This window comes from Psittacula echo (assembly GCF_963264785.1).
Source record: "Psittacula echo genome assembly, chromosome: 10".
NCBI lineage: Eukaryota > Metazoa > Chordata > Aves > Psittaciformes > Psittacidae > Psittacula > Psittacula echo.
This window is the reverse complement of record NC_137741.1, coordinates 17,902,255-17,928,811: the sequence shown is the minus strand read 5'-3', so window position 1 is coordinate 17,928,811 and position 26,557 is coordinate 17,902,255.

Here is a 26,557-nt window from a genome sequence, read left to right as displayed (position 1 = left end):
GAGAAAATAATTGCAGAGCAGCCATCTCACTTTAGTCCAGGCTTAGGGCGACTCTGGGCCACTGTTACCAGAGACCTGCCTAACTGTCCTTCATTCTTTTCCTTCCTTTCTCTGTCAGGTCCCTGGTGCCATCTCCTTGCTCCATCAGTTGCCTCGTTTCTTTCAGAGCCTCCTTATCCCCCGCTGTATGGCATAGGAAGACCTCTTCAGGTAGGAGTCAGTGATCTTGACTGCCAGAGAGCATAGCCATGTCACAACACTATTTTCTCCAAAAATCCCACAGCAGCTTTCTCCTACACTCATAGAACTCTGTTAACACTCTGGAACTTCCTGCAGTGGGGATACATCAGTCCCAGTTACAGTCTTTTTACACCAGAAATTAAGTAGTCTTTGACTTGTGCACATTTGAGTGTGTTTCTTTACCCCCTTTGGAATTACACCCTGAAACCAGCATAAGGAACATGGACTTGAGACTACAACTAATGCAAGAAATGTCAAAACACACATACTGAAGTCTCTCTTTGCCTTCCTGGTAACACTGGCCATAAATGGCAGTGTGTTTCTGTTCAGAGAGGGCCATTTCATTCACATTACTCGTGTTAGTTATGATGTTTATTTTAGATTTGCTGTCTCCCTAAGGTGCCAGCTCTGAGGGAGCTAGTTAGCATGGTGGTGTTAGGTACAAAGCAAAAGCCCTTCACCTCGGGGACTGTACCTCAGTTCTGACCTAAGGTCAGAAAGGAAATAAGATAGGTAATCTCAGCTCTGTCCCTAATGACCAGTATTCCACATCACAATGCTACACATGGCTGTCAGCTTCTGCTCAGGAGAGGCCCAGGACACAGCCAGCATGAAGAACTAATTACCCTCCCAGCCCAGGGAACAAATGGCAGCCCAGCTCAGCAGGCTGAGATCACTGGTGAGGTACTGCAGCAGGCTAATAAAGTGGAGGAGTGTCATATGCATGGCTGTGGCATACAGTTCATGAGATGCTTTATTTTTCCTTCATTAATGAGTGTTTTATTTTAGGCTCACTGTATCACATTAACATATTAAAAAAAAAAAAAAAAAAAAAAAGAAGAAAAAAAAGAATAGAGCTGATTTATTCAGTCAGCCTGGTGCTGCAAACATCACCTGCCTTTTGTTTTTACAGGCCTAATTCACATGGGCCAAATTAAGTCCAGACTTTTATGAGTGGGGCATAAAGGGCACAAAGAGCTGCTTCCCCCATCAGTGGAAGGAACCATAAATTGGCTGCTTGCACTGGAGAATCCAAAGGTAGAAATCATGCAGTTCAGCAGCGTTAGTTGGGTCAGACAGGCCATGTCTGAGCAGGATGGCCTAGGATATGTTCTCACTCCCTCCCAAAAAATAAGGCAGGGGAACCAGTAAGGAAGCAGAGTCTTCAAAGAAACTGATCTCTAACCCTCTCCCCTGGCATTCGTGGAGCCACCACCACCCCTGGGTATCACTGTTCACAGGTACAGAAGGGTCTCCCCCTCCACAGAGCATCTGAAATTAACTAGCTCACAGCCTAATACTTACTAGGACGAAGCAGCTTATTGTAGTTACAGCATTCCCTAACTGCCTAGACCAAGGAGTATAAATACCAGGCACCAGAAACACAGGTCACAACCAGAACATGCACACACAGGTACTCACAACTCTGTTACAACCAGCTTCAACACCAGGAGAGCCAGGAGGACATTTCTTGTCTTACTATAGCACAGGACATACACAGAGCTTACGGCAAAACATGGAGCAGTGAGCACAAAGGAACAGGATATTTTAAAATAAAAAGTGCATGTTTTTATGGCTCTTAGAAGAGCAAAAGCATTAATTAATAGAAAAGTAGATACTGAAGGAAGCAATTAGACATTGGAAAAACGTGTAATAATTGCCAGAAAGTTACCTTCACACAGAAGCACTGGAGCCACGCATTCACCTCTGCGCCAAAATCAGCAACCCAGTACCCCAAACACGCTCCAGCTGTACCCTTAGACACCCACATGTGAGCATTTATACCTGGGAGCAGGTTGTGCCCTCTGCTTCCCCCTAGGTGGGATCCTGGGAAATGTAGTCTGTCAAGTGGCTCTTCTTTTGCATGGGTTACCTTGACTTCATTAAATAACGTGATTTTAAAGGATTTTAAGTATTTCTATGAGCACGTGGGCTGCTGGGAGCTTTCTCAATTAAAAAGCAAATCTGAACTCTTTCAGGTGATGGGAATTATAAATATGTCTTTAAAAAATATGCTGGCCAGAACAGGGAGGAAGCTGAGCCACATTTACCTTCACCTGGCACAGACTCAGCAGTGTAGGCTTCAGATGTTTGTCTTTTTATTTAGAGTGCTGAATTTTAGAGTGCATTGCAGCACAGGTGAATGCCACAGTAGCCACATGCCCTTGCTCTCAGAAACAAATTTAGGAGTGAAGGAGGGGAACATTAAAACAACAGCCATCCAAAGCAAATATATCAATTTATTGTATATTTACCTCCTTCCATAAAAAATGAGTTACTATATACATTGCAGATGGATGTTCTCCTCCTTTGTATGGACCAAGAACCTAATTTTTAAGAAACCCAGGCTGAGATAACTCTATACTTTCAATGAGAAGGATGCACTAGGTCAGAATACAGCTTCTTAGTGGCATTTTACCTTCTGTTTCTATGACACCTGGAAGGAACACAGTGTAGGAAACAAACCAATTCATGATGAGTTACCAACTTTGTGAAGTTCATGTCTATCATATCCCTAACAGCATCAGTATGAGAAAAACACCTGTAAGCTTCAGTGGGAATCAAGGAAAATAAATCATACTGTTCCTAGCCTTTCTGAAGAAGAGAAACCATTTGCCACTTGTGCGGACTTTTCCTTCAAACTGTATGTCAGACAAAAATGTCAAATTGACTGTGGATTAGATCTGAAATCAGTCTGGAGTCTGTTTCACTGGAAAACAATTATCAGCAGCCTTCTTAGAGCTGTGAGGAAATCTGTACAGACAATTAGACCAAGAAGACAAGCAATGCACCCTCATGAGGTTTTTGTGTTTTGATAGGAGCATGTGCCTCCACTAGAAAGCTTCATCTAGTTCTTAGGTCTTGAACTAAGCTTAACCATTAATTTTACTTGCTGCAATGTCATTAAGCCACAAATAAATGCAGTAAGTTCCAAAACTGAATCACTCCTTGTTGAACCCAGTCCTGGCAGATGCTCATGTTTTTCTGGATGAGAAACAAAACTGGCAGAATGAGGCACAGGCTGGACTTTGTGTCTCTACACCCAGTAGCAGAACTGAACTGGCATATTTAGGAATAAACAGTGATGAGACACAGATCCAACACAAGGATGCCCTGGTTCATAGTATCCCTCTCTGGACCGTAACACAGAGCAGTGATCCTTACAAAGGACAAATCTTGATTATATGGGTTTGGTCCCAATTTGATAGGGAAATGGGATCCTATGACAGTAAAAACAGTTGAATTCTATAACTTTAATTTAGACAACTGGAAATAAACTTTGCAAACATGGGTAGTGAATGTTTTTATGCCACTAAATTCAGTAAGGATTTCACCCCACATCTTTTTACTTTAACAGTCCTATAAGCTAAATTTACTGACATTCTGCAGAAAATAGGACTAAAGTAGCAGGTGCATGCTCATCAATTTAATTTATCTAGTTTGTCCTGGTATGATAGAGATTTCATATTACAGCCAAGCTTTTCTGACAGAGGTAAAACAGTCTTCCAGTAACACTAAAAATTATCACTTTCATTATGGTAGCACATGGGAGCTTCAGATGATGGCTAGAACCTATCACAAACAAATACGGAAGACAGAGCGATAAAGGGGTTTTCAGAATGCAGCATCTTCTATTTCAAAAGTGACAAAGATAGCCCTCTAAAATTAAATCTTCAAGAAAGATGAGAGACAGAAGTTTTGCCTGAGATCTGTTTCGTATTCTTATTAGCATTGTTCCCCAGGGGCAAGTAATTTTGAGTGCAATACAAAGTTGATAATATGCTGAGTATAATTATAATGAGGATTGATTAAGTTGGTAGCCAAAGTACATTAGCTTTCTATCTGAGAGAGCATCATAAAAGAAAACCACATTAAAAGTTTTGGAAAGAAATATACACAGGGATTGACAACTAGCTCCCTGGTGAAATAACATCAAAGCTGATATATATTGTATGCAAAACAACCCACAAACAGAGAAAATATTCTATTTCTTTTAAGGCTTCCATGTCAAAAACTTAAAATCTGAATACATCAGATACTGTAAAACAGAATAAAGTATTGACAGCTGTAGCTATTCTATGCAATTAAGCTCAACATGCCCCCTTTTTCAGTGGCTGCTGAACAACTGTGTTTGCCTTTGGAATTTTCTTCTCAGTTTCACAGGAACATTTGGCAACAGAAACAATTTTTTGAAGAAATTATTTCAGGAACTGATTCATCCCTGATTCTAGGGGAATTACGAGAGCTAACTGGTACAAGGACTCATTAACACAGTCCCCTGTTTTAAAGTACTTCCTCCTTTTGTTTTCTGTTTTTATTTCACATATACCTGGATCTGACATTTGAATGTATTTTGAGTTTGTAACAGTGAATCAACCTGTCTGCAGTCAGACAAAATCTGAACATTTCCCATGCCTGAGTCCTGCTCCTCTGATGGGTAGAACTTGTGGATACAACTTTTTAATTATCATTTCTAGGTCATGATCACTTAACAAAATATGATCCGTACCCAACGTTATAAGGTGGAATAACCACAAAGACTTTTGAGTCTGAATCTCTGATGGGCTGAAATACCAGCTCCAAAACAGTGGTGAACTTTTTAAGTGCCTTCGTTTGTAGGGAGTCATTCCAAGAAGTGTGATTCAGGATGCCAAAATTAATGGAATGATTGAAATGCTGGATTTAAAGCATCTGCTTTGAAAAACCAGCATGCTCATTCTAGTCTAAAGTATGAAATAGATTTGTTTGCTTGAAAAGGTATGGTACATGGCTGTGAAAATCCAGCACTTTTTATGAACTTAGGACCTTCTAGTTCAGCAAAGTCATGTCCCAGTTACTGCAGGCAACTGTGTCATAAAAAACAATTTAAAAGTAGTAAATCCCATCTCAACATTACCAAAACAGTTTACACCCATTGCTTCATTGCTCCTCTACAGCAGTTGCTCTTTTTCTGATTTTCAGCCTCAGTGTATTTATAGCTTATCATATCCATTCTATCCAACTGTTCTTGCTCTGATCTAATACCATCCTGAGTTATGAAGATCTTGGGCAGTGTCTACAGCTTTTAAGAAATATGCAAAAATATATCTTCAAGGTTTACCCAAAAATGCAGAGCTTTAATGAGCAGGGTATAACCACATGAAAAAAATCCATGGGACAGAACGGATGCTGAGTATCACTGGACGGGATATTACAGTGTTGATGTATAAATACAGCATAAAAAAGGGTAGTACTGGCTTGTGCAGCAAAATGATACTGACAAAATTAGTTTGATGCTGGTTTTAGAGTCAGAGAAATGACCTCTAGATTTTTCATCTTCAAAGGTTACTTCTAATTAGCATCCAGTGATAACATGTTAGAGATGCTTCTTTAAAAGATATCACAGCTCTAGCAATGAGTACTGACATGGTATCTATCAAAGTCTCATGGTGCCTGCAATTCTGACAAAAGGCACTCCAAAGGACTGGCACGTATCACCTTATTTGCATTTTTGCATTTCATTATGCTCATAATTGCATACCACCACAGCAATTCTTCCCCGCTATCTCCGAAAACATTATCAGCAACGTCTGAAATAAATGCTTAAATGTCAACAATTGACGAGCAAGAAAAGCTGACCTTTGCAGGATCTCGTTCTTTTGAGAATTACCCTGGTATGACTCACTCCTTAACTTTCTGTTTCTGTTTGATAACACCAAAAGAACATAGTTTCTGTATGGATCATTTTTGTGTATTGGAAATAGAGAGGAAGTCAAAGAACTGCAGAAGTACAATTCATTTATACTAGCAGTCAGCTGGGATTGACTGAACATTCACAATGACAATTCTTAAAGTCACCAAAACATTAAAGTAGGTAGATGGTAACATTAAGATACAAATGGAATTTATATGGAATTATATTTTACATCCACATTAGAATTAAAGTGAATTTAGCCATGATTAATGTTACGACAATGAACACAACAACCTTTCGTCCACAATATCCTGGTTTACACAATTATAAAGCACTAATCTAAAACCAAAGCAAACTCTTCACAGTCATGTTATATACACTGCCATATTGACTGGCCTTCACTAGACTAAGCTACCATGTTGCTATAGTTTGTGTTTCTATCATCATTTCATGGCTCCATTTACCTTGATTTGCATAGCAATTTTGGTGCACATTTTTAAAAAAAAACACTAATCAATTTTAGCTTAAAATAAATTACCCCACCACAGAAATTGCTGCCCCTGTCCAAAAATGCTAATCAATTTTGAAAATCTACATCATGGCTTGCATCCCAGATTTTTTCCATCCAATCCACATCAAAAAGAAATGCTAGAAAATTATGTTAACATGTTTGCCTGCTTGTTTGCTTGTTTTAGTTGAGACATTGGTTATGCTTCAATGGCAAACTAATTGCCTGTTTGGAACCTCATCCAGTTTGTGTTACTTTTTGTAATGGCAGTATGGAGATGCTGCAGAACATTTCAACATGGTCCACAGCGGAAGTTTTAGATTCTCTAACAGGAGCATTTTTTACATCGCTTTCAGAGGTATTAGTAAAAAGAAAATTAAACTGTTTTGACCAGCTTTGCATTCTTCCATGGAAGGACTTCATTTCCTTGTGTTAGAGTTTGTTCTAATTAGGCAAAGAATACAGGAGATCAATCTAAGGAAAAAGCCCTCTGAGGAGTGTCACATTCTCAAGGCCTATAAAAGATCATTGGTGGATTTTTTGATGTTTCAAATGAAACAGTGATTTTAAGCCAGTGTTTTCATCTACTTCAGCTCTTTGGTTCACTCATAGCTTTCAGTACAGAGCAGGTTCCTTTTCGCACAGCTTTCACCCAGGTTCACGCTTATTCCTAATTACTATGTGTTATGGTAACAAGGCTACCTGCACTTCAGTCCCCAAATTGTTTCTGTCTTGTGGCTCCACCTTTTGTGAATATATGGAGACCTTTTTTGCCTTATAAAATAACTATATAGTTCAGTATCCTGTAGAAACAGCTGAGCTACTTCAAGATTAATTAACCTTAGTGAATATATGCTAACAGAGCCATTGAGTGTCGGATACTACAGCTTATCTCCATTTCATGGGTGCATTGCTTCTAAGTGAAACAGTGTACAGATAAAATAAGCACCAAAGAGAAGATGAGCCCAACAGTATCCACAAATCTAGAAATTAAAAAAAAAAAATTACCTCTTGCTCTCTGCAATTAGAAGTGTCTTCTAGAGATTTATTTCCACTGCCAGGACTCTAGTTCAGTCTATTAACTATTAATCCCTATTTTGAGAAGCATTCAAGAGCGTTAGTATCTCAGTGTTCATACGTAGGTATATGCTAACTTGATTTTAAGGGACCAGGATATCATCCAAGGTGACTAAGGACTTGGAAGGATTGGATTTGGAGGTAGATTTCTGTCTGAGGTTTTACCTGCATGTCACCTTGCAGACAAAATGGCTCTGCCTTTAGAGATAACTGGTAAAAGGCACATAGGAGAAAATCAAAGATAACTAACAAAAACATGCATTAAGATTTCATTTTAAAGTCCTATTTTGCTCATTCTGCAATGCATGAAAGAGATCTATTCTTCCAAAGAAACCATTGTGTTGCATGAAGTCGTGGGGAGCTTCCTAATTCATTGATTCACCTTGTTTGAACTGCACATCTTTGCTATTGTTGTAATAAATTACACAAAATACAGATCTCTTTCAAGATGGCTCCTGTGAAATAGGATGCACAGGCGTTATACATTGCATCACCCTTTCCTTATTTAAATAGGAGGAAAAAAATAAGTGGGAGGATGATAACAGTAGACTTGGATCCACCAACTATGTTCATCATCCTTATGCAGTACGAAATACTATAGGCTGTGACAAATTTCAATAGTACCAACCAGCATTTTCTAAATAAAGAAATATGTATTAGTTTCCCTCGTTTAGACATTTGAAACGCCACTTTTAAAAAGCACTTCAACATGATTTCCATTTATCTGATTTTAAAATCTCTTAGACCTCATTAAGATCACATTCTTTTTTTCTGGCTATTGAGAGAACTCCAATAAAGCTGAGACTCCTCATTATAAAATATTCTGCAACATGATTTAAAACAAGGCATGAAAAACTATCTATAAAAACAACTTCCCACGTGGCTATGATTAACAACCAAGATGGAAGCATTTCTTGTTGTCAATAACAACTTCCAGTAACGATTAAGACAGGCCATTATAAACGGGGAAAAAAAACCCATAAAGCATTCCCCACATAAAAAAAAATAATAAATCAATATTTTATATGAAAAATAGCACTGGAATTATTTAAAGCAATTCTTAGGTTTATGTCCTTATTGTCCAAAGTTGGAAAATGAATCCTTTTTTTAGTTGTGATGTGTTTACTATAAAAACATTTATCACTGTTCTTCATTGAGAGATAAAACGCTGGAAATCCACTGTGCACTTATTGGACAATTTAACATGCTAGGGTCAGGCACTCTGAGACTCCACAGTAGCACAACAAGAACAGATATTGAAGATGCTCAAAATCCAGATTATGGCTTTCAGAAGACATGGTGTATTGTTCACCCAGGTTGAAAGCAGATGTATGTTTATATACTTTAATCTTGGCTCAGATGTGAGCTACCATGTTAACGATTTTGTTGCCCAGGCTGCCCTGGCTTGGGATTTAAATAAAAACAAATTACACTTCTTAACAGTGATAGATGGACTTCTCTTACATTTGTGTGGAGTATTTTTGCCTTAAGATTAAAGGCTTACGCATTTATCTGCATAAACTAACCCCTGGAGTAGGGTATTGCTGACATTTTCCAAGAAAAATGAATATCCTAACTTATTCCAAAGAGAAGACTTGGTATTTGTATGGCCAGAGTGACCTTTGCAAGTGCCCTTTCAGATTAGGTGCACTACATGGAAAATTGTGCTCTTACAGTACTCCATAAATCATACCTACCAATTTTCTTTAAAGGGGTATGTAAATATCAGTGTACCAGGTGGGTAAACAACACTAACCTCGTACAAATGGCTTGAAAATTGAAGAAAAGCACCTTATTTTGCTGCTGAAATTGCTTTTGAAGCCCAGCATCGTGGCTTGGGTTGTAGAATGCATGAAATGATTTGTGCACTGGGAATAGAAAATGGGTTGATGATAACCACACTCGACACAGTTCCTATGTTTCTGAGTTCTTTCAATGATCAAAGATATCATTGCTGTATATTACTTTTCTTTGCAGATCCCAAATGCATGTGAATTTCAAGTGACATACGCATTATCTACATGTTTCTGAAATGGACAGACAGCTTTTTAGTTTGTATTTCTCATTTGAGCTAGTTAATGTTTCTGGTCCAGTTTCAGTCTAAGCCTCCTTGCAATAGTTATGTAGCATTTCCATGTAACAAGAACAAGGCAGAGAAGTTCACGTGCCAAAGAAGAAAAAAATATGATGTTACAGCCTTTGAAACTGTCTAAAGTGTTAGTAGAAAAAGTACCAACTATGAAAGTGAGAAGATGTGTTAATTGTTGCTAAGCTATAACAGATAATAGAAAAGATTCTGAATCAAGAATAAAGCCCTGGGTTTAGACACATCAGTAGGGTAACACATACACCATGGATATCAAAGCATCTTGGTGAAACTCTAAGAACCAACACAAATGTGATCTACACAGGATGATTTCAGTTTAACCTTCAACATTTGTGACTTCTATTAATTCTGAAGGTCTTATTTCACCAAATATATTGTCATTGTGTTGTTGCCATTGTGCTGCTTATCCCACAAAATTCCAGAGCATTTAGCATATATATCTACAGAAAACATTGGGTTTTTTCTATCCATTACAAAATAACTCATTTTATAATGGATATTTAAAAGTAGAATTTACAGTATTCTCAGCCAAGGTCTATAATCCTGGCCTTCTCTATAAGTTCCTAAGACCAAATGCAACTATGGGATTTATTGAAGAATTGCCTTGACAACTACAACCCAAAGGTTACATAAAACTAAAGATGCGACTTACATTCAAAAAATTTCTATATCCTAGAATCCAAGAATGTAGTAAACCAAAGTATCAACCTGCTATCAGTCATCTGAAATGCTTTTCCAGTAATTTTTTAGGACCAATTCACCTGTGTCAGTAAAATTATTCGGGATCATTCTTTGGCATGGCAAATGGAAACTGTAAGAATGCACAAATTATATTTCCAGAAATTTCCAATCTCATTGGCTTTATTTTTACTACAGATATTTTTACTACAGTGACTTTTAGAAGGCCTGGGCTTACTCAGCTTCAGTTGCATTTATTGATGCTCAAACCCTCTGAGAACCAGGCTGCATGTGTCAACATGGGAACCAAAACCCAGACCAGCTCCTGAACAGTTCTGAACTATGGTCCTTACTGGTCTGATTGCAATCATAAGTAGTAGAAGCTGGGAACAGAAACAGGGTGTAAACTTTTTCTTGCCTGCTGCATGATGTTGAAATAAACACAGGAAAACTGTAATCAACCATTTGGAAAGATGAAGTATGAGTAAAGAATAAATAATAAATATATATATATATATAAAATAAATAAATAATCCATTTTTGGCATATGCTTAAGAAGGTGCCTTACAGTTACACTGTGTATCAATATTTCCAATGTCCCTCTTCAAAATCCTTAAATCAGCTCAGTTCAGAGTGCCTTTGGGGCATAAGACAAAAGACAGAATTGCTCACAGGAAAGTATCTGAAGCATTTCTGAAAAAGATTTATTTTTCACAAGGGGAAATAAACCCAGCAACAGGGATATAATCTACCTCCCAAAGAAAAACAGCCCTGGAGGGAGGAAACAGCTGAAAATGCTGTAAAACCAAGCTTGAAGCATTTCTGGTAAATTTGTTCTCCCTGAGAAGGGAAAAGAACTCATGGAGGGGATGAGGGTAGTGTCTGAGGACATCCCGAGCATAGAGACTACTGAGAAAATCAGTATCTATCTCCCAGAGTTGCCTCCCTGCCAGCCGCTGATCACTCAGTCGTTTTACCACAGGTTAGTTGAATAAGTACTAACAACTTCAGCAGGACAAGTTTACAGAGGAGATCCAACAGCAAATCCAGAGTGTTTAAGGCAAGATTTAAAAACAGATTGAAACTCTCATAACATTTCAAGTCACAAAAGGCCACACAAACACCCCCAAGATACAAACTGCCTTGTTGGGAATGTGCCACATGTTTATCAGCTGTTCCCATCTCCTCTCAGCCTCTGACTGGATGTGCTCAGCAGCACTCTGAACAGTTAGTTTGGAGAAACAATGATAACGGAATTTCTGCTCTCTACAGCCAGTACCTAAAAGGCATTTTCTTCCTGTTGCTACTCTATTCTGCTTTTCTTTTCTATTGCTCTTTCTACTTTGCATTAGAGTTAAAATGTTCTGAGAAGAAGTTACAGTGTACACCTAATTCACTGCATGGGTAAAAGTCAGGACCAATTCCATGGCTTCAGGGTTAAGAGGCAGAAATTGCCATAAATTAGGTCCTCCACTGCATCTAGAATATAAGGACATAGAACTTCTTACATTTAAGATTAAATCGGAGACAAGCATATTTCAACAAGGGACAGCACAGCCCTATTTTGTTATGATAAAATATGTGATACATTTAGAGAAACTATTTAATCCTCAGAACCTTTTGTTACTGGAACTCTCAGTTCTCATCTGTGTTTTGCACTGATACTGATTTAAGACAAGACCAGAAATAATTAAATTCACTATAAAGGCTCATATTAGTATCTGGAAACTTGCACCATTTAATCTAGCTCCAAAAGGGCTCATTATAACAGAGAAGTGAATTATCCATGACTTTAAAAGTCAGAAGGAAACACCTGAGAAAAATGGCATTTTGTAGGAAAAGGACTAGTTTGTGGGATTTTGTTTCAGGTTTTTTTAGTAGTGCCTATGTGAGGTAGGTAGCATAGGGATTTATTAACCCACTGATGTTTGTATGCCTGAGCAACTGAGATGTTTGTGAGATTTCCCACCTTTTACAAACATGTGAAGGGAGTAATTTTCAACGGAGCTTGTGGATTTCACAGAGAGGTGTTCAGTTATTGGTAGATTTAGATTTACTCACAAGCTGTTGAGAGTTCAATGTGATTACTCTGAGGTATAAAAAGTAAGCAAGTACGCACACGTTTATATGCTCAAGGCTGAAAACAACCCAGGACTTGGAGGCAGGCAGAATACGAATATTCTCAAGGTGACTTCTTCATGTTAGAAGCATTTGTTGAAGGCAGCACAACATTGCATAAGGTATAATGTTGCAGAGGCTATGGAAAGCGTGCTATTTTCTCCAGTGGGGACTGGAAATAAATATAATGTTATTATTAGTTATCCATTTAAAGCATCTTTGAGCTTAGGAGGAGCTGCATCGTGCCAAGATTTACAAACATACACTATCGCCAGTCTCCCCAGCTCCCAGTAGTTAAGGTCTCATTCTTTATCCTAATGCTTGATCCAGTTCCCAGGGAATCACTGATCTCACCACCCTATGCGAATGTAACTGAAGCCCACATCTAGCTTTCACTAAATCACCAATTAGAAAAGAATGTCTGCTGGCAAAAATGCCATCTTAAAATATTTATTCTGCAAACACTTGGTCAGATGTAAATGATTTTCGGTTTACTGAAACCTCAGAACATCACATGACCTTGCATCTACTTGCACAACAGGGAAAAAAAAGGAAGAGTTGTATTTGACAGGCATTGGTAATAATGAAAATGTTTTTAAATGTAAGCTCTAGCTGTGTACCAATCACTGCCTAATCAGGGTTATGCTTTCCAAATTATATTGTGTCTTCTTTCACCTCCTGCCTATTATGCGAAATAAAAAGAGAAGTGCTTTGGCAAATCCTTGATCTGTTCACATATATTTTTAATATTAATATGTCAGAGCAGTGGCAATAATAATATTAGGCAAATGACAGAATTCTCCCCCCAGCTGGACATGTTAATTGAGAAGCCAAATTTTAGAGGCAAAGTTCACGTCTGTGCAGATGGCAGGACAATGCCGGATGGCAGGCCTAGGTCAGTGTCAATCCCAAACCGTACTTTAATGGCTCACTTCTCTGCTTTTTCAACGTCAGCTGGTCCCTGTGGGGTGTATAAGTTGGGGAAGTCTGTCTGTGCAGTTTTTTCTGCCCTTGACTCTGATGCACTAATTTCATACAGAGAAGATGCTCCTATGTGTGATGATAAAAAAAGAGAAACTTATGCTTAGAAGACCAAATGAGGTGGATCCAATGTTCCCTTTAAAGCTGAGGTAGCAGTTAAAAGTGATACCATTCTCTTGCTCTGGCAGGGCTTCGTCCAAAGTTTGCTGACATCAAGGGGAACGTATTCCCCATTGAAATCCAGTGATGTGATATTTCCTAAATACAATGTTTTTGGAGGGTGATGCAGGGAGTGATGGGGGTATTATTGTCTTTATTTGCATTTATACTGAGGCCACTTAATATTTTGTCTAGTTTGGGCAGATTTTAAGATACTTTATTCTACTGCAACCATATAAAAATATTTTGCCCTTTGTCAAAAGGCCCTGAACACTGTTCTTATTGATATGATCAGTATATTATCTCCATTAATATGATCTGTGAATCAAAAGCTGAATGCACATGCTTGTATATTTAGAAATATAGCTATATAGCATCAGAAAAAGACTTTAATAGTTTCAGTTTCCTAAGTGATATAATTATTTATTATCTCTAATTAAAATGCAGAGCTTGGCTTTCTGCACGAGACTAGATGAAAAGCCTTTTTAATGAAAAGAGCAACTATGAGCTCTAAATTTCTTTATGGAAGAGATAACTTATGTAATCACTGGTAACCTTTTTCAAGAATATTATCTCACTATTTATAAAACAATACCTTCTTTACTTCAGAAATTCCCATTTACATATGAAAAAGAGCTTTATTTATTGATGCCTTTGACTGATGTGATTCTTTCAGGAATACCCTCTTTTTCTAGAATTACATATACCAAAGCACCTACTTTCCTTTCAACGTTACCTGCAGTGATATTTGAAAACAGTTCTCTGCCTGAGCTATCAATAAGCACAAAATCACTTTACTTTTTACATAAAATCATGTTATATATCCTTGTTTTATAATGTTATATTTAAAATGATTTCCAGTCACATGAGGAAAAAAGCGCAACCTTTAACCACTAGGAGCAGGTATGAACAAAGGCAAAAACATTTCTATTTTTCTTTATTATTGTAAGAAAACCTTTCTTTAACACATTCCCCAACACACACACATACATTTTCTGGTTTTATTAATTTAACTACTTTATGCATCAGGAGGATATAAACAACAAAGAACTTAAATACATGCCAGTAAGACTTGCCACATCTACATTAAAAATTAGTAGTAAACTCCTATATTAGCATTATTTCTTTAATTTTTATATTATTTCCAAAGAGGGCTTGCCATCATTTATGGAATAAATGTTAAAACATCTGAAAGCTTTATGGACTAGTATTTTTCTCATATTTGTATGATTTCCAACACACCCACAATCCAATTCTGACCCATCTTAAGCATCTATTTCTGCACATGTAACAGAAAATGTGAAGTGAACTAGATTTTATTAATAAAATATTACAGCAATAAAATACAAACATACAGTATAGCATAGCACAGATTGATGCAAGGCCAAATATCTTATGGATATTTCACAACTGTGTAAGGTTTGATTCAAAGCTAACTGGTCAAAGAAAAGACTTCCAGTGATTCTAATGGGCTTTCAATCAAGCTCTTGACTATGTGTATTTTTTCATGAAATGGAAAAATTTATCAGCTGTGGAACTGTCTGGTCTGACTGAGGGCAGCAAATGAGTTCAGTGATGCTGTATTTGTGTAAATCTGGGCAAAAGCTGACCTTGTATACTGACAGATAAGAAAAGAAATAGACAATGTGTTTAACTAAACATCTCTGTTGTGCTGTAATCATCTGGTCTTGTGTTTCACTAATTAATGGCTGTGTAAAGAGAGAGCATTCAAACAAACATGATTTTAAAATCCATTTACTCTTTACAGTCCTGGCTTTGTAACTTTTACTGAATATTGATTGTCTTTTAACCTACCTCCTTTCTCAAACCAATACCAATAAGTAATTCCGTTTCTTTTCTCCAGAAGAGAAGCCACCAATTTTGCTTAAGGGCACAGTACCAGCCAGTGCAGACTTTATCCCACAGACTTCATTATCCAACATTTTTCTGGACCTCCTGTAAAGCTTCTGCAGGCCTCTCTGGGAGTGAATCACAGAATCATAGAAGAGTTTCGGTTGGAAGGGACCTCAAAAGTCACCTAGTTCCAACCCACCTGGCACTAGTGAATACATATATATAAGCAACTTACACATATCCTCAAGTATGTACGTGCATGTACTCCATGACATTATCTAGGCAACCGTACCAGGTTTAATCTTACTGCTAATGTAGTCAGGGAATGGAAAGTAATAATCTATGCAAATCAGTTTAAACATGGGCAGTCTGAATAACACTGTACACAGGAAACGGTATGCATTGATCAAACACTTAATGCTGTTTTACAGACAGAAGATGAGTGTATATTAAGTTGCCTTTAATTTCATTCACAATATTGTTAGCTAGATTTTATTCTACTAATGAAAATATAACCATACATCTTCAGGAAGGACAACAATATCCTGGAAAACACATCAAAAGAGCACAGAGTAATGCAGAAAGAGAGCCATTCAAGTTTGCATACATAAGGAAAGATAGGCCTGGTGCAACGCCCCAGCAGTCAATAAAAAGCCTCTAACTCTAGTGAGCTTTAGGTTGGTACTAAAACTGCTTGACTTTCAAAATGGGTAACACACAACTGATTCATATATTTAGAGCTGTACATCTTTGAAAGGTTTTTATCAGATAGCATCCACTAACTCCAAGCAGCTTTGCTTCAATTGTTCATAACATTATAACCAAACCTCATCCAATTCATCTCATTTTCCTCTCCTATTAACAGCACTAAAGGTTAAATCCATCCCCTACAACAATAAACTATCTTCATAATTCTTTTTAAAGATGAGAGGTAAAAGATGGACTTTACATGAGACCATTACACTTACATTTGCAAATGCCATGCAGATTGCCTCTGTGAAGAGGCACAAGGCATCCGTTGTTAGCTAGCAGATAGTCAGCTATGAGTAAGTGCGTGTTCATAATTGTCTTAACTTAAACTGAAAAATCTCTATTTAGTAAATTACACTGGTCTGTTATGGGTCTGCTATTATTGTGTAATAATTCAGATTCCACTACTTTTTGTGATTAAAGTCTTAAAAATATTCACAGTCAATTTAGTAAGGAAGAATACATATGCTAGAACTCCTCAGGTGTGCATTAATCTCAGATGATGCAGATTTATAAAATCACACCTCAAGAGCTAAAAAAAGAACAGGCAATCCAAGGAAATCTGGGGAAATTCAGACCATTCTTCCCATTTGTAATTCAGGTAACATTACACTGACTTAATTTTTTTCAGCCTTTTTTTCTGTTCCAGTTACTCTTAGCAACTGTGTTGAACACTAATGCAGTTTGTGCAATATTACCAACGGGAAATCCCTGGCATCAAAGGATTAATTTTAGTCTTTGTCTTGCTCTAGTAATAGGAAATAAATTTCACCTAGTCATTGTCCTAGTCAAGTCAAATAAAGAAACTGTATCTGCTGACAAGCCGTTATTATCACAGTCAAATAGATTAGCATTGATTTACTGTAGGTAAGAGCTGTTGAAGGGTCTGTTCTGTATGTGCTCTCTAGCAGCATGATTATTTACTGTAAACCTACCCTCTGATTTACTCCTTAGGCTAGTATTGTTATTATTAAAGCTAATCCACATGAAATTATGGTAGCTCTCCTGGTCTACAGTCTTTGGTCAGAGACCTAAGCAGGTGTTTGCTTAATAATTTGGTCAAAGATCAGTGAGTTAAAGGTTAGGCCATGGAGGGAAAGAATGGAGAGGTCAGAGCACTTGCAGGAGGGGTCTGAGACTTGATCTTCCTGAGTCTGGAACAGCCGAACCTCAAGGTCACCCATTAGTGATCTTGCTTTAACAGACTGTGAGATGTCGACCATAAATTCACCATGCCAGCACCTTTAACCCTATTAATACTTTGACTACTGGAAATAAAAGCAAGGACCCAGAAGGAACCAGCCCATAGAGAATTATTCACAAAATGTCTATGAGATTAAATTTATCCAATAAAGCTTACAACTCTCAATACAGCTCTCTAAGGAAAAAACTTGTCTTTGTCTACTCTCTTATAGTCATTACTTCCTATATCAAGATGGTAGATGAATAAGGACCCTTCACGTACAACATGAATGCACATGTAATAGTGTCTAAATAAATATAAGCATATATTTTACAATATAAGGTTTTCTCAAATAACAGAAGTAGAAATTAATGAAAGTAGAAACAAAACAATCTCCTGGCCCCAAAGACTGTACCTGTCCATGTATGTGTAGTCAAAGTTTTATAATGACCATACAAAATTAGAGGCTAACACATAATGAGTCATGCTCCTATCAGGAACAGACATGTTTTCTCCTTCCAGTCAATAACTATGTTTTGATGGTCAAGTATTTTCCTGTGTAGAAGTATGGGATCACTGTAACAGTTAATTGGGAAAAATGATGCTGTCCACTTAGGAGTTTCACATTGAAAAGCACTTATTTCCTTCCACTCTCCAACTCCACTTCGAGGTGGAGGAATTTCTACTTGCTGAATTGCAGGGACTCAGACGTTTTTAATATCTTAGAACAAAACAATTTGGCCTAGTTCAGAATTTCAAACAATTTCAGATAAAAAAAGCCCCATAGAGTCATAGGAGGGTTTGGGTTGGAAGGGACCTTAAAGATCATCTAGTTCCAATCCTCTGCCATGGACAGGGACACCTTCCACTAGACCAGGTTGTTCTGTTTATTATCACCATACACCACAACTCATTTTGAGGAATTCCACATCTCCAGACCCTGGGAGAGTCATCTATTGTGTCCAGGATCTTCTGGACTGCATGTGACCAAAGTAAAATCATATTAATAGAAATTGTACTACAGATGTGCATAGCTCTCTTCAGAACAAATAAAGGTTTTGGTTTATCTAGAAGAGATTAAAACCTAGATCAGAGCCAGAACAGCATGCAGCGGTTGTTCTTGTAGAGGAGAGAGAAAGGGATAGCTGATGGAGGGGTTTCTCAGCAATCTGAGAGATCAGGGTATTTGCCCAGTAAAAGCAGTAACATCACAGACCAGGTTAGGAAAATATTTAATGCTATTATGATCAGGATGTCTGTGAGACAATGAGACAATGAACTGCTTCCCCAGAGAGTTCCCAAGGACTGCTGGCAAGCAGGTCTTTCCATTGCAGGATGAGGACACAAGAACTTACAGGCATCACAATATCGTGAAAGGGAGCAGAAGAGTAGGAAGGGTGAGACAGAAAGGAACCATCCACTTGAGATAAATGAAGACATCATAGAAGAGTAAAAAGAGATAACAACAGACAGTTAGGTGCAGAGTGCTAATTGGGAGTCTGATCTGAATCAGTGGCCCTAGCCCAGCATTAATGAAATATTCATAGACAGCCACACAACACACTGTCAGTAAAGGACAGGTTGCTTTGCCTTTTAGCAAGAAGAATTTTACTCTATCACTGTCCCTTTGTTTTCCCTACCCTCACAACTCAGACTGCAGGAAGGAAAGGCACAATTGCTGTAAACTGTGTTTTCGCCATGAAAATTTAATACTGAGTACCTTGGCAATCCAGGAATAAAAATAATTAATTTTATCATCTGTAAAGGACAGCCACATAGGAAATCGATACGTCCTGAAACTTCACAGATATCTTTATTTAACTTCCAGTCATCTTTACTTTGACTTCTAGCAGATTTCTGTTTCAATATCTCCCCATCTTGTGAAGCCTCAGCAAACACTTGAGCAGAAAGAGTTTTTCATACATGGGCAGGAGGGAGCATGGTGTTTCAATAGAAAAGTAGCTCTCCTGTTGATAAAAATTCATAGGTATTTCAAACCAAGAAACTAATCCTGACAGAGGCTGTCATCTCTGACATGGTAAAAAGCTCCCACAATTCCCACAAAGATCAACAGGTTTTGGGCACCATCCAGAGCCCCTCAGAACTGAGCCCTTCATCCAGAATACTTGGCTTCAATTCATATCACTTGAACTCACATTGTTCAGATGAGCTTAAATCTTTACATAAATGGTTTGCTCAATTGCACTGCATACCGTGCACGCTGCTGTGTGCACCTGTTTGTTTTGATAACAAGCACAATAGGATATTTTTTGGGTTGAAAACATCCACTGTAACAAAACAGTCTTTTTTTAATTAAAAACTATTCTGGAAATGAGGACACAATAGGAATATGTACCAAAAAAATCTTTTATCCCGACTGAAAAGTAAAATGTGTCAAAATATTTTTAGAACCTTGTAAGTATTTTGGTGACACAAAGTCAGTTTTCAGAGAGTTCTCTTTTTAATGTGCATAAGCTCCTGTCTTTTAAATGATCTCTAAGTAAATGATTAAAGTATTCTGTTTTAAAAATAAAGATAAAATAATTATGAAAGGGAACTCTATACTTACTGTGCTCCATGTTCTGCTTGCTAATTAGGAAGGAAATGCACTTTTAAAATATCAGGAAATAAGATTTCCAGTCTAGTTAATCAGCATGGGTTGGAATCCATTCATAGAAAGCCATATTTCATAATACTTCTGCATGTTGAGCTTTCATTAATTGAAAAAGGAATAACATACACAAAGCCTAAACTGTAAGATGGACGGACCATGTTCATCTTTAACTTGAACAGTTGTGCTTTGGGAGTTGTGTTTATGACTGCGTGCAAGTAAATAGTATCTTTAGCTCGCAGTCTTGCAGAGAACTGAACAGTATATAAGGACAAAATGCAAAAAGTACTGTAATCTAACGATAATTATTTTCTAGGAATACTTCAATACACTTTGTCCATTTAAACATAAACTAAGATGGAAAACAGAAAATTATTCAAGTAGCATGCTGTTGCAATAGATCATCTCATCCTACTGAGTGGCTGGAGAGCAGTCATTTGGACACTCTTGAGTATAGTGAGCTCTTGAAATGGAAAACACCTTTACAGGCATAGAGTTATAAGAAAGCATTATCATTTCCCCTTAAGATTATATTAAGGCTAGACCACCATAGTGGTCTCTGAAATCTTTGAAATGACAAAGATAAAATTTTCTATTATTCTTAATGGTCACCACAGAGGTAAAATTAATTCAAGCTTGGAAAAGGACAGCTGAAGATCAGTGACAGTGCAGGACAACCACAGCAAGACATTTCTATACCAACTATATGTCAGTTATTAGGTAGATTCCTGGCTCTGCGGGACAGAACTACTGGCACAGTGTAACCTCCCACTACATCAGAGAAGGCAGTTTAGCCATAAACCAGTAGAGATATCACTCTATGAATTATCCTGCTTTCTTTAGAGCAGAGGAGATCGGTGGTGTCTCCCAGAAATCGGTTCACTGCCCAGCACAAAAGCTTTGCCTCTTTGCCTCCTTCTCATGCAGAGAGAGGGGATGCTAACATGGTAAAATTCACTCCTGGGCAAGAGGCCAGAACACGACCTATGTACTATTAAGCCTTCAAAATAGGGTTTAAGTGGGACTTGAGTGGTGCATGAGCCTTTTGTTGGCTTTCTGCCCAGAAGTGAACTTTACCCACAGAGAATATTACATGTTGTCCATGCATTGTCTGCCATATATGGGTGCAATGTAATTCCCCTTTGTCACCCTGACAAAACACCCAGCGTTGCTTAAACTGAGTTGTTCTAAATGATCTGGACCATTACGTGCCTGCAGCACATAATACAACCAAGCAAAATACTACCAACACAGGAAGAAAGTATGTCTTTGTGGTGAAGGAAATCTAATTTTCTCAGGACTGCCATGCCAACATGGTAAACAGTATGTGCCCTTATTATAGAAAGATGTGGTTTCTTGCATTTACTTGTACAAAACAGTATAAAGGTTTTCTGCAGGTCTTTATTTTGAAATTACAAATGGAGAAGAACCTCATACTACTCATTTCATGTAGCATTCTTCATATTAAATTGTAGCTTGAAGTATTCCCACATTTTTCATTGTGTTTAATTTTATGCACATGTGTAGCCCTTCAGATTCAGTAGAGTTGCACCAGCAGTAGAAATAAATTAAATCACAGTATATGTCTTTAAAGGAGCAAGGCCCAAAGTTGTACTTACATTCCTGAAAGGAAAGCTTTTCCTTTTATAAGTTTTCCATGGGTATTTTTTTTGTTTTGGCACTAGGGCTGTCTCTTTCCTGATTGACTCATATTCCTTTGAGAGTTGCTTAGGTAAGATACTAAGGTTAGAAAAGACAGCAAACAAAGGTTTAATGACTTGCAAAAATATGCATAATACAAGAGAAATACACACATCCTGGACATTTCCTAGCCTGATACAGTCTGAGCTGGAAAAAGGATGATGGGGAGGGAAGTAAAATTAGGAACAAGAAACATCAAATGTCCTGGAAGGGATAATAAAACATAATTTGTTATTGTAAATTCTACTGGCAGCTCTTAAATGTGACCACAAGTAGTATCTCTGGTATCAGTGAAGGGATCCAGAACTGCTGACAGATTCACGTATACCAAACTGATTAACACTTCATATCACATAGGGGGTTATTAGGAGCTTTGAATTTGAGCTCCTACATTGCTTTTCTTCGAAGCAAGCAGCTGTATTTTTTTGTTCTGATGATACTTTCTGTAGACGGCATGTGGAACCTGATGATTATCATTCATTTTTATTTAGTTAGCAGATGGCTTCCAGCAGCAATTCCTTAAAAGTTTCCTCATTTATAAAATATGAAGTGGCTGACCTAAGTTAAACCAACTAGTAACTTTCCTTTATCATTTTTCCAGGTGCTTTCTTCATTAGGAGATATCAATCAATTGCAGGGCAGTAAACATGCTAGTTCTGGTATTTGTGGAATGCTCAGATCATCAATTGAAGTACACGCAGTTCAAATCTGAAATATTAGCAGTTCAGAAATCCATTAAGATCACTATCAGATGAGTTGTTATAATACCCATATTGAAATGTGTTGCACAGATTCAGCATGTGACACTTTGGAACTGAAAGAAAATAGTTCCTGTTACTACAATGCTCATACAAAAACTCTAGATTGCATTCTGTGGGCAAGAGAAAATGTTTTTCACCTGGAAAATGTTCCATTTTAGTAATACCATCCTCATTAAAAAGGTTCAGATTAGTTTCTTCAGCTGTTCTGTATCTCCAGGTACAGAAGGTAGAGAAAATGCTTCAGGCTGAAAGTATTCTTACACTATGCCACTGAAAAGTAGTTCATCTATTTGTTAAAAACATTTTATTTGGTTTCTACAATCAGGATCTTTCAAGAAGATTCCAGTTTCAGTTTCAAAAAACCCAAAGCCACATTATTTGAAATAATGTACGTGACTCAGACCTTTGGCCACTGTAGATTAGTAATGCAAGATGTGATTCTATCAGTAGTTCTGCATAACTGTATCACACACCTTTATAGCCTGAAAATTTCAGCTATCTTTCTGATTACACTGGAGTGGAATGCAGCTGCTGGGTTTTATATCAAGTAGAAAGGAAAAGAATCTGAATTTTCTGAATTGAGGAACATTAGTAAAGAACAAAATCCTGATTCTGTAAATTTACACAATCAGATAAAGCTTTGACTCATATAAGTAGGATCCTGGCAGGATCAGGCCAACCATTCACCAGAGATGTTGATGTAATAATTGTGTTTTGGAAAAAGGCAGGTTAAAATGATAAATGTCAAATATTAGTAGTTCTTTTTAAAAAGGCATCTCCCCTGACACTTCACCCTCATCCCCTGCTCTCTCCTCCACAGATGACAATGAGGTGCACAGTAAAAGAAATTAAGATGATAGTGTGTTGACAGGAGCAAGGACACTCCAGTTTTCATCCCTGCAGACAACAGAAATGACATCACGTCTCCTCAAACTGACACATTAATAAATTTAGTATCACCTGAACTTTTCTGGAAAGGAGAACCTTTTACACCCGCAAGTTATCTGGTGTCAGTAATAATAGGATTCTCTATTGCATTCTGCTCCATGTATGATGGCAGAATTACCTTTTGGGCCCTAACAAGTTGACAGGGGTTCATTTTGCTTCCTCTTTTAATGACATCTTCTTTGCAGGTGAACCACAGATGTAATGACTTCCTCTTTTGCTTCTGAATACTCCTGAAATGTCATCATGACCCAAGACATCTCAATCTGGCTTAATGCAAACAGGAAGCAAAGGGTTTTTAAAGGTGAAACTGATCTTGCTAATGAAGAAGTATCACTCTTCATCTGGACAGGGAGCACAAAGCTTGTTAGATCGAGCTAAGTGAATGTCACAGGTTAGAGTTCAAGCATAACACAGAATTGTGACTAAAGATGTTATCGTCTATTTGTGTAGAGATACACAATCAAAACAAAGTAATACAAGTCTAAATCAAAGTGTTTGGGAACAACCCAGCAAGATGTGAAATAGACCTTTGCTGGAGAGTCAGCATTCTGAGGACCTTAATCATGAAAAGTTCAGATATTTTAAAAAAGAAGACAATATGTAAGAACATGTTGTGGTTTTTAGAAAAGAGAAGGAATAAACAGCAAGAAGGAAATACTGGATTATTACAGTATAGTGTAGTATAGCCCATTCATTGCTGCAAGCTGGAGAATGAATGAAAAAGTGTCTGATTTGTGTGTTTAGCTACAGCATTTCAGATGGTAAAAATGTTTTATGTTTGCCACCAAGTTGTATTATTCCCAAAGTATATGTACATATATTTTTAATGCACAAAACAGCCAGTTAGGAAGCTCAAGTAATGTGCGGGCTGGTTTTCAGTGCAAGTGGAAAGCAGCTTGCCTTTCAAACATAGAGAAAGCCCCCTGAAGCTGTTCAAAGCTTCTGTTGCCGGGGGGACCAAAACCAAAAACAATACTCAAGTACCAAACACATTCAGGTCACCTTGATGACTGACAGTAGGCCCACCTGAACTACCTGCTCATAACAGCTTTTGTGGGAGATGGCAGCCCTCTCGTTGAGAAGTCCAACTAGTTGTGGAAAGAAAGCATTAACTTTCCAAGCTTTTGCTGACTCTATAGAAATGGTAGTGGTAGCAAAATTCAGCTCATCTCTCTACAGATGTTTCTTACACTTTTAATTCATTTAATAATGTTCTGTTTACAGTCCAGGTCCTGGGGATACTCTTCTATTTAAAGCAGCCCACTGTTCCCAGGATTGCAGGATGTCTCAGATGGGCACATTGTGTGAATGGGCCCAGATTGAAGCTAATGCAGAAACTGTTCAATGACTCACCAAGACAAAATAAAAAACAAAAGCCTACTGGATTCAAACGCTTGCCTGATTCAGGGAACATTTTAAAAACACCACATGAATATTTTAAGTGCCAAAACTAAAATGGAGATTTGAAAATAAAGGCTCAGATTTTCAAAGGAATATTTGCATCATCCATGCAATCTTCCTGTCAGCTTGAAAAACCACTGTTCTTAGTATGAAGGTACATTTCAGATAGTCTGATTTAAGTTCTTAGGCAGAATTTTTTTTCCACTGAAAAATCAGAATATGTTTGAAATACATATTTTTAGAAGACACTCTGATTCATAAGAGCTTTTCCTTATTTACTCTTGCTTTCCTGAAGATGCTTAGTGGAATTAACTAATATGGAATATAAAATCAAATAAGAGGGGATCTAGAAAGAAGATTGACTGGTTTTAAAAACAGTATCTGTGACTGAAGATGATGAGCCCAGTCCCTGACTGAAATCCATGAAGGTCCTTACACAGAAATATATAAATTAAACTGCATCATAGCCAATTTTACCCAAAACAACGAAGTCAGTGTTTACATTAAAACTAAAAAATTCTTTGTGTATCAAATCTTTCTACTAAAGGACTCAGATGAACAAAATGGAACAACTGGAGGTTATTCACCATAGCACTGGATCAACTTTGCAAAAACTATTCAGCAGAGTTCCTTAGAGGTCATCACAAAAAATGACAGAGGCAAAAGAACAGTGGGTTCAAGAATCAAAACACAGTTACAGAGCCCAGAAATCTGGTGGTTGGCTTCTCCATGCCATCTAGATAAGAAATGGCTTAAAATATATCAGAACCTCACACAAGCACTGTACACAGCTGGAAACAAAGAACAGCTTTTATGCAACAGCGAAAACTTCCAGGCCATACATCATGCAGTGGACTGATGCTAAGAACAGCCTTTATTCATTCTAAATCAATGAGTGCTATAGAATGGGTGATAAACTTGCATGTCAAACTCTAAAGTTGCTATTCAAGCTGCCTTATGAAAGAGAAGGTGGTTGAATGTAAGATTTGATTATCTAATACCCGATACAACGCAGAAAATGCAGTACCTTCCTTCTCACATGTCTGAGGTAGAGAAATTGGCTAATGAGTTTAATCCACTTACCTTCAAAGAAAAAGTAAAGTATTTGCAAATAAGTTTAAATGAATTTTCAATTAACAAATTTATGAGTCACAGCCTCTGTGTTATTTTAGGAAAAACAAGCAATTACACTTAGTTCTAACAGGTGGAATAATGACTTTTTCACCTGTCAACTGACAGCTTAAAATTCCCACACATGTAGCCCATTTCTGTTTCATCTTTTCTTTGAATTTCAGCTGCTTTGCTTTTCAATGCCTGTGCTTTGCTGGTGTCTCCTTTGTGTCTGAAACTCTCACACTGAGTTCCGCCTCTTTGGTGCTGGGCTTTCTTTTCACAGTGACATTTCAACATAAACAGTCAATATTCATTACCTCAAAGGAGACTTCCCTCCTATTGCTGACCAATTAAATACCAGCTGAGTTAGGCAGACAAAGGTAAAGAAGCTGTAACACAAGGCTGGCTTGGAGTATATTTCTTCTTCCCTTAACAGAAAAAAAATATATTCAAAACAAAGGATTGATGATATTCGGAAAATCTGAAGCAGAGCAAAACAGTTTCTTCACAAGTTATGATCCTCCTTTTTATCTTGCGTGGTCCTTTCTAAGTGTTATTTAGTCTGTAAGCAGGAAATGATGCATATGTATCACAGGGACAAAGACAGACCACAGGTATTCCTCTACAATCCCAACTTTGATGAAATAACAAGGATGCGACAAAAAAAAATAACATCTGATGCTTGATGCCAGG